This window comes from Leguminivora glycinivorella, chromosome 12 (assembly GCF_023078275.1).
Source record: "Leguminivora glycinivorella isolate SPB_JAAS2020 chromosome 12, LegGlyc_1.1, whole genome shotgun sequence".
NCBI lineage: Eukaryota > Metazoa > Arthropoda > Insecta > Lepidoptera > Tortricidae > Leguminivora > Leguminivora glycinivorella.
Window position 1 is genome coordinate 9,064,551 of NC_062982.1, and position 13,560 is coordinate 9,078,110.

General features: G+C 36.7%; 1 protein-coding gene across 2 annotated transcripts in view; it reads left to right on the forward strand.

The window, feature by feature from the left end:
• The first annotated feature begins 2,233 nt into the window (after positions 1 to 2,233).
• LOC125232090 (chitooligosaccharidolytic beta-N-acetylglucosaminidase) overlaps positions 2,234 to 13,560 on the forward strand; it is a 42,622-nt gene continuing 31,295 nt past the window's right edge. Inside the window, exon 1 of one of the 2 annotated variants that reach the window (XM_048137704.1) lies at positions 2,234 to 2,715. The gene's annotated coding sequence lies outside the window, so the exon portion shown is untranslated. The remainder of the gene's footprint in view (positions 2,716 to 13,560) is intronic. The other variant, XM_048137705.1, reaches the window with a different exon arrangement.

Sequence of the window (13,560 nt, forward strand, 5' to 3'; positions counted from 1 at the left end):
ATTATGAAATCATAACAATTTAACCGAAATATATGCTAAAACCCTATAAATATGAGCTCTATATGCAGCTCTAAAGTTTTTGTAATGACAGTTAAGTAGATAATGTACGCTTGGCACATTGTGCAGGCTACTATGCAGATACAGTTTTTATTATCTATTACAACTCAGAGGACTTCATATTGTGATTTATTTACTCAATATAATTTCATTTGAATTATTTAGAGCATTTTACATTCCTGTTGTGTTTTATTCATTGACAAATTGTATGGCTGTAATTACAATCATCCAACATTCATCAATGATATTATTAACCATTTTAAAGTAAATCAGTGTGTAAGAATATTACAATTATGGTTTAATAACAAATAAGCTTTGGTACGTAACACTGACTACAAGGCCGTAACTGAAAAGTAGGCTACTACCGAACAACAATATGAAAGGAAAGAACTCTTTGACAAAGCCGGTTATTACCAAGTGTGCTAATGAAAATAAAGTTAAATATAAATCATTGCTAATAGTGACATGATTATTGTTGTATTCACCATGTTTCTCAACATAATGAATAGGTAGAGCACGCTCAGTTCGCTACACATATTATCGATATTCGTGGGTGACTTTTCTACGTAATTTAGTTACTATGCTACGAGAATATCTTAACCCGTAAACAATAACACAAGTTACTTAATCCACCTTATGTTGAATCGAGGCTCGAGTTTGTCCGAGCTAGTAGTAGAACATAACTATTTTCTTGCAAATAACCTCAAATATTACGACATTTTCTGTTTGCTTTCAGGGCACAAAACATGTTATTTATGTTAATTGTTCAGTATATCAGTAACCCCCGATAACTACGATCGATAATTAAGTACGAAATCGTATGAGTAGCAAGCCGGCTCAGGTTGAAAGAAAAACAATTCTTACATACCAAGTTGTCCTTGATCCTTTACTTACAAAACACAATTCTGTGGGTTTGAGAACTTATGTCACTTCTGAATTTTTACTAACATAGTAATTAAGATTCCAAAAGGGGTCCTTCGTGCTATTTATTATTATTTTACGAATCGTCACAGAAAACAAAGTTCACTTCTTTACGCCGAGAAAACTAACTGACAGCCCCGCGCTCGCGCCGCCGGGGTTGCCAACATACTTAAAAATATTATATAAAAAAATATATCAATCTTTGGGTAAAATTATGAAATATTTAACATTGTCTTAAAAATATTATATAAATAATTTGTGAAGTTATGAGATTCTTAACACTTCTTTATAGTTTTGTTATATAAACTCATGGCAGTTATGGCTGTAGAGATTATAGGGGTAGGCAGGGCTCAATAATCTATACTCAAGTTTTAGTGCCACCACGTGCCACCTCTTAGCAAGGTTGAAATGAGGAGGCACACTGACATTTTATCCCGCCAGGCGGCGCCTGTGCAAGTGTCTAGGCGTGTCACTGTCATTCATATGTGTTAGAGAAAAAAAAATATTCTTCTCGCTCTGTGCAATGGAGTAATGAGGTGGCGCCATCTGTCAAAACCTTTGAGTGTGCCTCCTCATTGAAACAAAACGCAATTGTGGTACCTACCCACTGCAGTGACAGGTTACTAGTCCATCGCCCAGGCCATAATTGAACCCGTATTCCACAGTCGACTACCACGATTCCTCAGCGAGGATAAACGTTGTGAAAGGCTTAACCCGTCACCACACGAGGCCAAAATTCCTTACTTTAAGCGTAGGTTAAAGAAGACTACTACAACTATATGCTCCTGATGTTTGTCATGCTATCTAACGGCGTCAATTAGATACGCCTTCCTTTGTCTCGTGACAATTATCTCGCTGCCCAAGAAAATTACATGTAGATATATATAATATACCTATATTTAAAGTCTATATTATGTACGGGCTGAAAGTTATTAAAAAAAAACAGCATAAAATCAAATTGCAACTGTCCAATAAAAAGTTTAGGATCCTGAATAACTTGTGTGCAATTTACTTGATATTGTCGACTGTATACTGCATTTAAAAGTTTGTTCAAATAAATAGGACGTACTAACCTACTGCAGAGAAAATTTCATGCAAGTTCTTGTTAGTTTTAACATATTTTTGAAGGGACTTTTAAAGTTGTGCTTCCTTGAAAGTAGACACAGTGGCGGCGCCGACAGAATAAGCGGATCTCCCGCCAAATCGCTTTGTTAGGGCGCTAGCAGTTCAGTCGGCCAATCAAAACGGACCGCGCTCAACGTTCGCGCGCGCGCCTTTATCAAAAACCAGATAATGCTTCCGAAGTCGAACAATAATAAAATCACTTAAAATAAACCGTTTATCGACCACAAGCCACAACACTGGCGACCTCCGCGCCGCGAACATCCTTTGTTCACAGAAAAAAAATAAAAATTAAAAAATAAACAAAATCCGCGCCATTCCGGTTTCGTTCCCGCGCCGATTCGGCTCCGTAATGAAATAAAAAGTTTACTGACGGGAACAGTAAATACTCATAGTAAGTTTGTCAACAATATTGCGATGTTTTTATTAAATATTAAAACAATCATTGTAGATAGTAGAATGTTGTTAGTGTGAATAGTTGTTAGTGCGTGTCAACAGAGTGCATAAAAAGTGACAGTGCAGTAAGTGAGTGGAATTAATCGTGTAGAGTTGTCCACGATTAAAGTATTAGCACCACTTTCGTTTGCTCGTGTATCCGGTTCTTTAGCCATCGCCGTAAGTAGTTTTACGGCATTAATACTTTTATCTTCTCTGTTTCATCTTTTGGTTATTTTATTACAAAGTATTTAATCGTGCTTTCTTCTTGTTGATGGGATTACTACAATTATTACGTGAATCAGGTTTCAATGTTAAACTTATTGTTTTTATGAAGGTATATAATAAAACATACATATAATGTTTTACTTATGCTATGTTAATTTAGTTACGTTACTCAATAAACTTTAGTTATTATGATATGTACAGTCAACCTATCTGAATTCTAGGATTTCTAGCCCACTGTAGAACCCTTTCACAGTAAAAGTCAAACTGACTTCTATAGCGAATAAAGCATGGTGTCAATAAGACAGGGTTCTAGAGTGGCCTAGGATTCTAATTGGCTGACTGTACCTACCTAAGTTAAGGGAAAATACCTAAATATAGTTTTTCAGCAGAAGTAGAAGAGAAGGAATTAAATTTATACATAATAGATCACAGTCTGTTGTTATTTTTCTTGTAACGTTTTCACTTTTATTCTTTTTAACTGTTTGACCACTTTTCTTGTATGTGTTTTGCATTTCTTCTGTCTGTTACCCTCCGTGAATCTTTCTCACTTGATGGTCTCGTCGGAAGATCAGCGCTGGAAGTCCCCAGCAACACGCTGAGATGAGGCCATTTCGTGGCACTTCACTATTTCTGTCTTATTGTTATTATGTGTATTTTGTCTTGCCTGTGTTCACGAATAAATGTTATTCTATTCTATTCTATTCGAATATAAGAAGTTTATATAGTCTACCCAATAACGTCTTTTTACACAACAGAACATACCTATGTTTTATTATTTATTTTTCACCACACCAACTAATAAAGGCATTATTTGCTATTCGAAAACAGATAGCAAAATTGCATTTTATCCACAAGAGTGCAAAGTAATTTCATACAAATTTTAACTTGATGTCTTATGCTGGCAGGTAGAATTTACCTATAAATGATGATTCTGAATCATAAATATTGAATAAATTGATGGATTTGATTTAGTTTCATGTTTTATAGTCATTATTTTGTTTGAGTTGGTGTGGTGAAAAATTTTGTGTTTCACTCGGTGGCAAAGTTTGTTTAACCTTCGTGCCTTGAAACCCTCGCAACGCTCAAGATTCCACTTTTTGAACCACTCGCTACGCTCGCGGTTCAATATTGGAATCTTTCGCTTGCTCGGGTATCAATATTGGCACGTGCGGTTAAACAACTACTTTGCCCCCTTGTAAAACAAATAACTATTATTTCTCTGCAATAACTACAGCCGGGCAAAAAAAATATTAAACAGTGGCAAAATTGTAATGTCGTCCCTCGTAAATGTATATACAGCTGATACAATAAATTTATAGAACACATGGCACCCTGATAGGGCATTGCAAATTAATCTTATGTCTAAGTTATATTAGTAGGTACTTATTTGGGCATTTTCAGAATTTGGGTCCCCAAAATTAGCGTAATTTGTTAACAAAGATTAACTCGCTGTCAGTTTTTTGACGACAATTAAGCATAAAATCTGTATAAAAATTTCCTTTTTTCCTGTAGTAGTTTTTTCCGTTTTTTAATGTAGATTATCGCTTAAAGTTTATGTAATTAACACAAAAACAAAATTTTTATTGAAATCTGATGCTTAAATATAGTCACAAAACTGACAGTGAGCTAATTTTTGTTAACAACTTTCGTTAATTGGGGGGTCCCAAATTCTGAAAATGCCCATTTACTGAAAGTAGATTTTGTGGTACCACTATAAAAGCTCTAATTTATTAACCTCACGAACAGAAAATCCGGCAAGGTCTAACTCGGAAGTCATTTAAATTCGACGAAGCGAATGCGAGAAATGCAGCCCGTAAGTGGTCATTATTTCGCTATCGACATCGCGAAATAGGCCAGTTAAGCCAATATCGAAGTTACGATAGCTGATAGTTAGTGAAATCTGGTTCAAAACAATTAAAATTGTAGCGTCGTATAGAATTAATTTAGAGTAAAAAAACTGCATTCGTCTAAAATCAGGTCTAAATCAAATTAATTCTGATCGAAACATCTATGAGAGAAATATCGTTCAAAGGTAAGGTTCTACTAGTTTATAAATTTTATAATTTAGCCTAGTTAAAATTGTACTTATTTATTACTTGTACCCGGACTAAATAAACCACCAGTCACCAGAGAGCTTGTCTAATTCAGTGATTCCTACATGTTTCGGGCTATCTCGTTGTGGGCACTGCCTTTTATAATCAGAAAAGAAAATTTAAAATGTCCTCACCAAGAAGACGTCAATAAAAGTGTAACAATACTAAATGTATCTACGCATTTTTTCCCTTTACTAAATTCAACCAAGACATTGCGACCTTTTGTTCCAAAATAGTTGATATGTTTCTTTGCAAAAATTTAATTTTTGGTACAAGCTTTTATCGCCGACTGTACCTTTCTTTCAACTCATCTACTGCTCTCCGAGACGTTTTTAAAAACCCCTTACTCTATGGGGATACGACATAACAGAGTTCCTATGACCACCTTTCTGCTACATCATCAGATCAGTTACATGATACCATTATATTGCATTGTCACGTGATTTACATAATTATGTGTGCAAAATTTCAACTCAATCAGAAACCGGGAAGTGGGTCAAATTTAGCTTCTACGTTTTGACCCAAACTCATACTAACAAGGCAAGTAGAATAAAAGCTTGTAAAAAATGTTCTATCCTCGTAGGACTCAGGCCTTATTTTCCGATTTTTAATTTGGAACTTTGTCTTATTTAAAACATGAATTTATTTTGTACTTACAGAAGTACAGCGGGCCTTACAAGGTATAGGTTTTTAAACTTCATTGTATAGAAAGTTACGCAAGTAACCCGGTGTGGTTAACGTTAATTTGCATTTAGAAACAGGGTTCCACGTTTAGGCATATGTAAAACTAATGTATTCACTACCGGCATGTCATGAACTAAGTAGGTACATGGCCCGATTCGAACAATATTATAATGTCGTTAGTTAAAAACGTCACTATAGAAACAGTGCTTATAAGATATCAGTGTGATATCTTATAAGTATTGTTCAAATCGGCTAAGGAAAGCTACATGTCTCGTTTTAAATATGCTGAAGCCTGTTTCCGCTTTGTTCTATAGAGGATTAACTGTGCATAGCCTTTTACATAACATTGTTTGAGTTTCCAAATTAGGACTTACATCGATTGTGCGGTCCTTGAACTCAACTTGTCTATCGAGTGTTTAACTGTTTACTTATCAGTAACTATTTACTCATAGGCACTGGTCCCACCGCGAGCTAGTAAGCTATGAGCTATCGGCTATAAAAACGAACAAAAGATAATCACTCCCGCGCAAATAAAAGAGACACGGCGATATTGATAGCTCACCGCTGGGCGAGTAGCTATAAACATCGCCATGTCTCTTTTATTTACACGGGAGTGATTATCTTTTGTTCGTTTTTATAGCCGATAGCTCATAGCTTACTAGCTCGCGGTGGGACCAGTGCCTTAAGGAATAGCTAGCATGAGTCAAACGATTGTGGGTATTGTCAGCCATATCTCTTCATTCTTATTGGGCTTGAAGTAAAATTATCATATCAATTTTTGATTACCTATGTAATCAAAAATTGATATGATAATTTTACTTCAAGCCCGTAGCTGAATGGCATTTCTCAGTCTGGCTCTGTCGCGCCAATACGCAATAGCGATAGAGATAGATAGATACGAAAGAGATATTACCGTGAGCGTTTCTGCATTCGGCTTCAGTTTCATTCAGTTGTAACGTAAATTTTACTATCGTATGCGCTATCGTTATTTTTATGTCTTCGTGATAGTCACTATGACTTGGCTAGAATCGTATGTAGAATGTAAGCAATAAAACTATGAAATCATAAAAAAATAATTATAGTAAAAAGCTACAAGGACTTGAGAATCATAGAAAGAAATCCGGACGAGAATTGAAATAGCCAGAAACACCAATAAAATACCTAAGTAAGTGAGGAATGTCTAAAAAAAATAAACCCAAAACTTAGTTGGTAAATGTTCAAATGGTACGATGCTCTAAATTAATGGACTGATAGAAGAATGATATTATAGAAGGCAAACTAAAAATATATTGTAAGACAGATACATTAATTCACATCACTGAGCATGGGAGACATAACCATTAATTAATATTATAAACGGGAAAGTGTGTGTAACGAATGACGTGATTTTTTAAGTGTAGATAGTTCAAGGGATCGAGAGTGACATAGGCTACTTTATGCCTCTTTTACCCCCCCCCCCCCCCCCGTTCCCTAAAATGGGGAATGGAAGCTTGTATGGAGCATTCAGCAATTTTCGAATTGATCGCGATCGAAGCCGCGGGCAAAAGCATAAATAAAAAAAATAAAAAATATTGGGGACACCTTACACAGATCAACTTAACCCCAAACTAAGCAAAGCTTGTACTATATACTTAGATAGATAAATACATACTTATATACATAGAAAACATCCATGACTCAGGAACAAAATATATGTGCTCATCACACAAATAAATGCCCTTACCGGGATTTGAACCCAGGACCGCGGCTTAGCAGACAGGGTCACTACCGACTGAGCCAGACCGGTCGAAATGTTTTATTATATACGTGGTCGCCGACCTTCTGGACGGAGATGGCACATGAAGATAAAGAATTAATTGTATAAAGACATTATAATAAATAGCTATTTCCTATTGACGCATAAATCAAAGTAAAACCATTGAAAGGTCATTGCCCCACTGCGATTGTATCAGCTTTCTTAATGCCACGTCGGGTCATCGAGTTTAGCGGTCTTGACCTGCGTATGCGCGTGGGCAGGTACAGTCGGTGTCTCTCACACATCGTGCGTAACAGCATTCCCACTCTGTCAAAAAAAAAAAGGTACAGTCGGTGTCAGATATATTGGCGCGCTTTAGGTGCTCAAAAACTCACATAATATATGGGTTCTAGGCTTTTGTGTGCCTATTCAGATATTTTTGAATTATACGATATGGAAGAATAGATTGTACATGTACAACAAGGGCATAAAGTGACTCATTTTTACCCGAGGCAATTTTTTGGTCAGAGCGAAGCGAAGACAAAAATAGTAGACGAGGGTTAAAATGGACGCTCATGCCCATGTTGTACACTCTGCTTTTCACTTCGATTGCGAGGAAATAATTATATTTTTCACGGCAATTTACAGTACGAAATTGTCGTAAAGCGAAAGAACATAATACATAACCCATTCCCGTCAACTAACTTTTTAATTTTTTTTTAATTTTTAACATGTGATCAGAGTTTCAGACGCATGGTTTTCTGCCAAGTCAAACATTTTTGAACGATAATCGACTCCTATTTTACTAATTTAATGACAGAAAATACGGAATTCTACTAAATTGTAGCAAAAATAAAATAACATAACAAGTTTGGCCATCTACACAATTTTCTTGCTCAGTAAAATTGTGCAATATGTTTTAACTGCTTGGCTGTTGAAAAAGATTGATTACCTTAGTCTTAAAAGAAAATTTTACTTTATGCTCTAGAACATGAAATACGATTTTATGTCGTCTACCCACGACATAAAGGTGCACTTTTTGAGCATGAGAAGTAAAAAGGAGTTTGGACACCTTACTACAGTGACATCTTACACACATCTTAGAAGCATTGTTCGAATACGGCGGTACTATCTATTCCGTATGGCAAAAAAAAATACCTTCTACCAACGCTTTAATCTGTACACATCAACTAAAAGTCTACGAAATAGTTAAGAATACCACTGCTATTACCTAAAAAGGTGCGTCATATTCGTGCCATATCTATCATATTTGTCACCAAAAAAGTGGACAGTTTCCTCAGGAAACCCCAAACTGTCACTCACGATCGCGTGAGGAAGCGTGTTGATTCCGTCACCGGCGCCCCACTGTCACAATTGCGAGGTTCCGGACTGTCATTCCGAATGCTTATTGACTGGAAATGAGCTGGAGTAAGTAGAACCTCCGATATGGACAAATCAGCTTTAGGTATGATGGCTATGGATAATTCACTTTCAGATATGCGGCTTTCCATCTATTAAGCTAGGAACATACTACGCGGACGTCCGTCGTAAATCGACCGCGACAGCGAACGATCAGTGTGCACGGAACAAAACATCCAGCGAGACAGATTTCGATCGGACGTCCATGCGCTCAAGGCCACGTCCACGACCGTCGACCGATAGTTTGCACGGTTAAGTGTATATTCATTGTCCAGATTCCCGTCCGCCGTCGCGCGAGGACGGACGTCCGTGTAGTATGTTCCTAGCTTTATGCTGTTTAAGTGCTATGAGGACATTTTCAACAGAAATTAATTCTTATTTTAGATGACATTAATGACATTATGGGCATGGACAAAACGCCTCATATCATGTGTTAAACTCTATGGGCCGGTTGCACGGAACCCTCTGGCAGCGTTTTTTTATTTAACAAGTTTGTGCAAAATTTTACTGTATGAAAATTTTCATAGATGTCTGCTCCATGACGTTGAGTTTAAGAGCGCTATGACAAAAAAAGGCGATATATTGTAAAATGTACAATATTTATCGGCAAAATTGTACACTTTACTCATACTAAAAGACAGTTAAAGTACTTGTTTCAGTTAGAAAATCTAATTAACTGTCGGTTCATTAAAAAACATATGGATGAAAAAGCGTTTTCAATTAGTAATGATTTTTTTTCTGATGCTCGTTTAGGAAAAACCGCGCGAAGCACAGATTTCGGAGCTCTTATTATGTACAATTTGATAAGCTCACTCTCATAAATGCGGTAAATTTAAATTCCTAATATCTTGTACTTTAGGCCCATTAAACAATATTTATCATTTAATCCTTTGAAATTGAGAAATTGAAAGTAAAACGAACTCAATTTTGTCTTGAAAATACATCGAAACAAGTGATCATTTCTCCGAAAATCTACATGTTATCGAAGTTATTTTAGTATATAAATAATCTGCACAATGTGCTAAAACTGCTGTTATCCATTTGTCGTTATAATATTTTATCATGATTTTTTGCCAATTTTTTGAAAACTAGCCTTCCTGTCGCTATTTTACCGGCGACGGACGCCTGCGATTTCAGTACCGCGCCGGAGCTCGAGGAGGTAAGACGTATGTCACTTTGGTCTCCGAGTTTTCATCGCAAACGTCGAGAATATTTATCGTTGTGTGGGTCGGACGCCTTGTTTATACACGGGCTATCCTCGCATTGTGTGTGTGTAAACAGCGACCAACGAATTTGATCCTAGATTCGTAAATATTTGCTTTTGTAATACTTTGTTATGTTTGAATGTTAAAGTATTACAACATTGTGATGATAAAAATGTGAAAATTACAATACGGTCAAGATGATAAGACACATCAAGATGGTACTCGGGATCTGATGATGGAGCCAGAAGGTGGTCACCAGTACCAGTGAACCATGTAAGTAAACGACTTCGTGTTTAGGCTCGTTGGGTTCGTCTCAACAAGACCTTTGACAAGAGGTGGTACTCAGGGTCTGATGATGGAGCCAGATGGTGGTCACCAGTACCAATGAACCATATAACTAAACCCAGAGATGGGGAAATCGTAATCGATTCCGGATTACACGATTACTTGATTTTACTTTGTAATCTGACACTACTGGGTGTCAGATTACTTGTAATGTAATCAAGTGAAACGGTAAATTACCATTACATGTAAAGGAATCACTAATCATCTATACAATCATTACTATTACCAATAATTCGGAATCATAGTCGATTCAAAATAACTGAAATTATTGACTTGATTACTTTCAGATTACGAATATGTAGTACCTCAGATTGCTGACTGTCACTTTGATACAAAAGTCATCATGGGTGTTGTAAAATAGGTTTTAGGGGGTGCTGATTCCAAAATTAATGACCAATGTGGAATCTGACATTGCTGACTGTCACTTTGACACAAAAGTCGTCATGGGTGTCGTAAAATAGGTTTTAGGGGGTGCTGATTCCAAAATTAATGACCAATGTTCAATCTGACATTGCTGATTGTCACTCTGACACAAAAGTCGTCATGGGTGTCGTAAAATAGGTTTTAGGGGGTGCTGATTACAAAATGAATGACCAATTTGGAATCTGACATTGCTGACTGTCACTTTGACACAAAAGTCGTCATGGGTGTCGTAAAATAGGTTTTAGGGGGTGCTGATTCCAAAATTAATGACCAATGTGGAATCTGACATTGCTGACTGTCACTTTGACACAAAAGTCGTCATGGGTGTCGTAAAATAGGTTTTAGGAGGTGCTGATTCCAAAATTAATGACCAATGTTCAATCTGACATTGCTGACTGTCACTCTGACACAAAAGTCGTCATGGGTGTCGTAAAATAGGTTTTAGGGGGTGCTGATTCCAAAATTAATGACCAATTTGGAATCTGACATTGCTGACTGTCACTTTGACACAAAAGTCGTCATGGGTGTCGTAAAATAGGTTTTAGGGGGTGCTGATTCCAAAATTAATGACCAATGTGGAATCTGACATTGCTGACTGTCACTTTGACACAAAAGTCGTCATGGGTGTCATAAAATAGGTTTTAGGGGGTGCTGATTCCAAAATTAATGACCAATGTTCAATCTGACATTGCTGACTGTCACTCTGACACAAAAGTCGTCATGGGTGTCGTATAATAGGTTTTAGGGGGTGCTGATTCCAAAATTAATGACCAATGTTCAATCTGATATTGCTGACTGTCACTTTGACACAAAAGTCGTCATGGGTGTCGTAAAATAGGTTTTAGGGGGTGCTGATTCCAAAATTAGTGACCAATTTGGAATCTGACATTGCTGACTGTCACTTTGACACAAAAGTCGTCATGGGTGTCGTCAAATAGGTATCCGGAGGTGTTTGAAAACTAATGACCAATTTGAAATCTGACACTGTTGACTGTCACTTTGACACAAAAGTGATCATGGGTGTCTTCAAATAGGTTTTCATGAGTACTGATCTCAATATTAATGATCAATTTGGAATCTGACATTGCTGACTGTCACTTTGACATAAAAGTCGTTATGGGTGTCATCAAATAGGTTTCCAGGGGTACTGTGCAATGTCAGGTTCCAAATCGGTCATTACTTTTTAAATCATTTCATTAATTTTGGAATCAGTACCCCCTAAAAACTATTTGACTACACCCATGATTCCTTTTGTGTCAAAATGACAATTAGCACTGTGAGATTCCAAAATAGTCGTTAATTTTGGAATCAGCACCCCGGAAACCTTTTTGACGACACCCATGACGACTTTTGTGTCAAAGTGACAGTCAGCAATGTCAAGATTCCAAATCGGTCATTAATTTTCAAATCAGCACCTCCGGAAACCTATTTGACGACACCCATGACGACTTTTGTGTCAAAGTGACAGTCAGCAATGTTAGATTCCACATTGGTCATTATTTTTGGAATCAGCACCCCTAAAACCTATTTTACGACACCCATGATGACTTTTGTGTCAAAGTGGCAGTCAGCAATGTTAGATTCCACATTGGTCATTAATTTGGAATCAGCACCCCTAAAACCAATTTTACGACACCCATGACGACTTTTGTGTCAAAATGACAGTCAGCAATGTTAGATTCCACATTGTTCATTAATTTTGGAATCAGCACCCCCGCAAACCTATTTGACGACACCCATGACGACTTTTGCGTCAAAGTGACAGTCAGCAATGTCAGATTCCACATTGGTCATTAATTTTGGAATCAGCACCCCCTAAAACCTATTTTACGACACCCATGATGACTTTTGTGTCAAAGTGACAGTCAGCAATGTCAGATTCCAAATCGGTCATTAATTTTTAAATCAGCACACCCGAAAACCTATACTCGTGGTAAGGTAACGGCGGCTATCAACGCGGGTATCGAAATCGACGTCCATTACCGCCGCATTTGCAAATACGCATTTTATAGGCAAACCGACCAATTTCTTAAAAAAAGTTACTCACACAAAGGAAGCCTGTTTAGTTGACTAACGCACATATAGGCGATAGAGAGTGTGAATGAAAGAAGACGCTCGCTATTTGACAGTTTTTGCCACGGGGCCGCGAGAAGAGGTTGTGTCATACTGACGTGTGACGCTAAACCTAAGTGAACTCCAATCTCATTTAGTAGTTTACGTAATAATTATGGCAAACAGGTGAAAGTTATGCATTTCAAATTATTGTTTATAGTTTTCTACATGACTTCTGAGTACTTTTTACGTATTGTTTAGCCTGGAAATGTGTTTAAAGTGGAAATTAAAAGACAGCGGTGAAAGGCGCCATTTCGTGAGTAGATTCTATTACTGTGGTATACCACGGTAATAGTTAAAGTAGTGATATTAGTTCTTTTTGCTTTATTCTAAGTATATGTGATCAGTTATATAATGTCTTACAGTTGTTTCAATCTTGATCTATTCACGCTATCAAAGAACTATTTACGCGGTATGAAAATTATTCAACAAAACCTTAATTTTTAGCAAAAACTTCATGACTGATTTCGTAGTTTCTATGAAAACCGTTAATTTGTCAATTTTTTAAACATTGACATAAAGTCTGATGCTTACTTACCAGTTATGTAAACTTGGTTTTAATATAAGGTTGCAATATTTTATTTTGATTTGTAATGAAAATACATCTGTATGACTTTGTTTTTATGGGTCGGAATTAGATTTTATAATACTCCAATTTATGCCTATTACCGATGGTACGATCAGATAACCCTCGGTAATAGAATATATAAGAATCTATTACCGATCCATGCAATATTTGTTTGGGTCGGTAATGGGTTCCTATAGAAGTATCTATTACCGA